The sequence below is a fragment of the Oratosquilla oratoria genome, chromosome 21, assembly GCF_046742065.1.
Source record: "Oratosquilla oratoria isolate Oo_2021 chromosome 21, ASM4674206v1, whole genome shotgun sequence".
In the NCBI taxonomy this organism is placed as follows: Eukaryota; Metazoa; Arthropoda; class Malacostraca; order Stomatopoda; family Squillidae; genus Oratosquilla; species Oratosquilla oratoria.
In genome coordinates this window covers 61,318,141-61,323,140 of record NC_134797.1, presented here as the reverse complement: position 1 = coordinate 61,323,140, position 5,000 = coordinate 61,318,141, and positions in this window count along the sequence as shown.

Sequence of the window (5,000 nt, the reverse complement as noted above, 5' to 3'; positions counted from 1 at the left end):
CTCCTCCTCCTGCTCCAGGTTCTGCTCCTCCTTTTTCTCCCTCTTCTCTTCCTCCTCTTCCTCCTTCACATCCCTCTGGCCCTTCTCATGGTCCTCTTTTTCTCTTCCTCTTCCGTCTTGTTCTCCTTCCCCTTCTTCTCTTCCTTTTATTTCCTTTTTTCTCTTCTCCTTCCTCCACTTCATCCTCTTCTTCCTCTTTCTCCTCTTTCTCCACCTCATCGTCTGCTTTCTCTTCTTCCTCCACCTCTTCCTCCTCTCTCTCCACCACTCCTCCCGGTCTTTCCTCCTCTTTCTCCTCCTACTCACTTCTCGTCCTCGTTCTCTACCCCCCCTCCGTACTCCTCCCACTTCTCCTCCTCCTATCCTTCCTCGTCTTCGTCCTTTTCTTTCTCTTCTTTCTCCTTGATGTCGGACGCCGCACCGCTTCGGTCAGCCACCAGCACCATCCCGGTGGACTCCTTCCTTCCCTCCCTCCCATCTCCCGGGGCCGTCCTCACATGGCTACTTCCTGGATCTCCTCATCCGAAGGGTCATTATTATATCTCACTCGGCCTTGTTCTAAAACCATTCCGAATATATTCTCATGAGACTATACACATATACTGTAGTTTATAGATTATCTCATTCTTCTTTGTTGTCCTCGAGGGCATTGGTCATGGTAAGCCTATTTGTGTATCCGGTAGGACCTTAATGAAGAACACTTTAACATTTCTGAAAACTTTATTGATCAAACACAGCCCTGTCCCTGATGCCCTGCCTCGTGTGTCGTAGCTGCAAAGGACCTTCTGATGATGTTCCTTAAAGTATTATGCTTTATCTGTTTGTATTTGCAAATGATTAACTCTGTTACTGGAATGTTGGTCCTTTACAATATCACATAATTTTATATATTGTTAAGCACATTAATCGAGGAATGCCGTTTAGGAAACGTTGCAGAGGTAACAAGGCATATATTAGTGGCAAAGTCGACTCTTCATTTTCGTGTTTTGTCGAGCCAGACTTTGGTGATTGCAGATAACAAATAACGACTATGTTCTGCTTCACGTGGTTTCTCATGTGAAAACATGAACCTTTTCTCTATCAAAAAGCTACCACGTACGCAGATAAATGTATTAGCTTGGCGAAAAATATCTTGGGAAAAATATCACTAAGTACGTATGGGGTTAATCGAAATAAATTATGCACCGAAGGAGCTGGCAAGGAGGTGAATTAAATCACATGCCGACAGCAAGAAAATGGTCATATGATACGGTATGAATCAGTGACACGTCACACAGTGTATTAGTACATTGCAAGCACTGCAGCCCACTACACCGTACTTCTCCAAGACAAGGTACAGCCTTGTATTTTTTATTACCAACCGATTTTGTTGCTTCTGATGAAATCTTTTTTTGGGACTGATCGCAAAAGAAGAAAAATTTGAGTTTTTGCAGATGAAAACCAAGATGACTGCAAGAAAAAATGGAATAAGTATGTTGTTATTACTGTATATAGTTGTGAAGTAAAACGTATTTACTATGTGCAGTAAATAAGGGAGTATCCTTGCTCGCGCATAATTGATTTTACCTTTTGTTAGATGGAGGGGTATATATATTTTTTTTAATATGGATGAAAATAAATCTGCAGTATCGAAGCAGAGGATTATGTAAGGTGGAACACCCGAATATCAACACTGGAATTTTATAGTAAATAATATATGAGCTAGGAATAATTACATCAACAAGAAAAATAATTTCTAAAAAACGAGTATAGCCTTGTTTTCTCCTTATGTTGTGAACTGTATTTTTTGTTCCTTTAAGACGTCGATAAAAACGAAGACAAGGTTAGAATGTGGTTAAAGAAACAACTCGCCAGAAGTTGTCATACTGGATTAATGTGCCCTTCTGAGAGTTGCTCCTTGTCCTGGTCTGGCCCAGGGAATTATAACACATTAATTCCTTTGCCTTGCAACAAGCAGCATCACATATTATATGAGGACTTGAACAGCTCTGCTTGGCGACCCAAATAATGTACTGAGTTCGTAGGCTGTGTGCAGTCAATACTACAGAAACTTTTGGGAAACCCACACATTATCTAAACATTGGAGGCTAGTCCCTAATCTTAAAGGAATGCCAAGCCATTTTCTAGTTGTGTTGTTCCTTAACTTCAATTTCTCCTTTGCCATCGCTAGAGCTCCGTTTCTTTAGTTGAATTTAACATACGCTTCTCAACACCTAACGTTAGAATTTAATTTTTCGCTTTAATTCTGCATGACAAATTCAAATGAAACCATGAATCCATCATCAAGCATGAGACATACTGTCGGAGAACACAAATTAAACTTGTGACGTCCTTTTCCCAATTGAATTTGCCATATCTGAGAAAAACAACGTTGTATTATGTACTACTGTTTGCAACCTTCACGGAAAAATAGTTGAGTAAATTTCTAACGACTACAGTAGCCCAGCAGACGAATATTTTGGGGAAGGAATGTGCGTTATGTACTACTGTTTGCAACCTTCAATCGGGTCGTGCTTATGACTTGAAGGACTCGGGAGATGTCAGTGTAAATTTCTAACGACTACAGCAATCTAGCAGCCGGATATTATGGAGAAGGAATGTGTTCAAGGGCTTGACAGCAACAAACCTTGACCTTGATTTTAGTGAGTGTTATCAGTGGGACACAACAAGCTTCGAACCTTGTTCGTCAATTGCGTACAAAGCCATGATTGTTTTGTTTATTCAGTCTCTACATATTTTCATTATATTCTTGCAGACCCTTTTATTCAAGGTATGAAACAAACTTTGTGCTAGCTGGTCCAATAGTAGTGTCAGTTATGATAGTGTCATGCATATCGATTATATTTTTCCTTTTCTTTTGCGATTCCAGTTTTGACTTGTATAGTGCTCCACGTACGTCAAACATTCTGATACCTGGAAGATAAATTTCGGGAAAAAAATATGACCTGGACGTTTCTCAGACTGAATTAGGCTCTTCTTTTAGAATTACACCTCTCATACTAGGTAAAATAGTTCGTACTTTGTTCAGACAGAGAACATTAGTATGTCTATTAAACTCGTTGTTGTATGCGGCATGCATATCTTCTGGGAAGTTCAATAATCGCTGACTCACATGTTTAAGGATTGGAATTTATAAGATAAAAGAACACAATCAAGGTCTTCAACTTCACCTTAGTTGTGAAGTCTATAATCGTGGTAATAATTAGTAACACAATTAACCTTGAAAACAAAAGAAGAACGAATGAATGAAGAAAATCGCACTTTGCGTTCCTGTCATAAAGTAAAACTGATCTTCATTTGGCAAATTCTGTTTTTGTGAACTTAATAGAAACTTATTTAAACAACAATTTCATACCCTTAAATACATCTTTATATACCCCTTGACTCCTCAAGAAGAGGTAGAGTGTAGAGGAACTCTTCACTCAAACCAACATGACCATGAAGAAAATCGACCATAGCCAAGGATCCAGCAGCGCAGTACTGCCACCATCTGCTCAACACCTACCGGTGACGTAACACGCCATGGGGCCAATCATTATATTAGATTGAACTCTGCTTCCCTAACACCTCTTCAAAACATTAAGTTTCTCTTCTGATGCTCAGAGGAATATTGATATCAGGAGATATCATCATCATCATCATCATCTTCGTACGCTGCCCTGGGAGAATGTTGAAGTATGTACGACTAATATAAGGCACTTCTGGAGCACATCTCATAAAATGAAGTAAAAAAAAATCGGACTGAATTTTTTAATGTGTGAAGACATTCAGGTAGTTTTTTTTTTCTCCTCCAGTTCACTTTTTGTCACCATCCGGATTTTCTTTAGATTTTTTGCAATTGCGTAATTCGAGCGAACATGAACACACTCCTGAGGAGTGTTGAGATGACCTTAAACCAAGAGGAGTTTAACTGCGGCAGAAGCCGTCACTTTACCTTATATACACGGGGAATCTTTCACTGGATGACGCGGTTTATAGTTTATATATTCTGGTAAACAACAGACGGCTTAAATCATTTGAGGAGCAGACCTAACTTCATGAATGATTGGTTTGTAATTGTTTCTCGCAGTCACCGTATCTCTCTAAGTAATGAAACTTTTCCATTATTTGGATGAAATCTTCTTGTATCAGCCATTATGAATATACATGACGACGATGCTCTTGATCCTGTTGATTGATATAAGTTTAAACCTTCAAAAAATAAGGAAGGAAGGGTCTTCTCTCATGTGAATAGAATCACCTGGTGGCAAGCAGGACAAGTGCATACAAATTAAGAAATTTACAATTCAGTCGCAAGGGCGTTTTGTATGCGACACGTAATTCAAATTATTCACAACAACTTCAAGCGTCATTTCACTATAAACCCACTATCGGAGAAATAATAACGGAAGATACAGGGAAACTGTATATTTCGACTACTATCTGTAGTCCTCTTCAGCAGAATGCTTACATGAAGTTAAGGTACAAGTATATATAAGGAAATGAGGGGTACATAGAAGGGGTTTGGGTTTGGCAATGCGACACCAAGATCATAATAATGCTTCCATTTCTTTAGGCCCTCTTGGTTAGCAGTGGAAATGACAGACGCTTGACTGACATTGCCTATACAGAATGGTACCACCCGGTACGGAAAAGACCAAATAAAACGCCGGAAACGTGCTCAAGTCACCGGAAGCATCCCGATTCTCAGAGAAGAAAGACACTGGGTATCAGGAAGCTTGAGTGGACTCCCGCTCGGCTGGGAATTACCTGAGATCACAGGGGCTTCCCGGATTCCTGTAAATGACCATGGATCCCGCTGCTCACAGAACAGCTTGAGAAATGTGGCCCTCACCCTTCCTTGGAATCTCCGAGGCCTGTTTCAGTACGTCCATTTTTTTCATCTAGTTTGCCTGTCGCTTGTAAGCTAAACTCGTCGTAAAAACCCTTGTTTAGTATATCTCTAGCGGGGGACAAGAACACTGCTACAGGGCTCCCTTGCGTTGTAAAAGACTAATGGG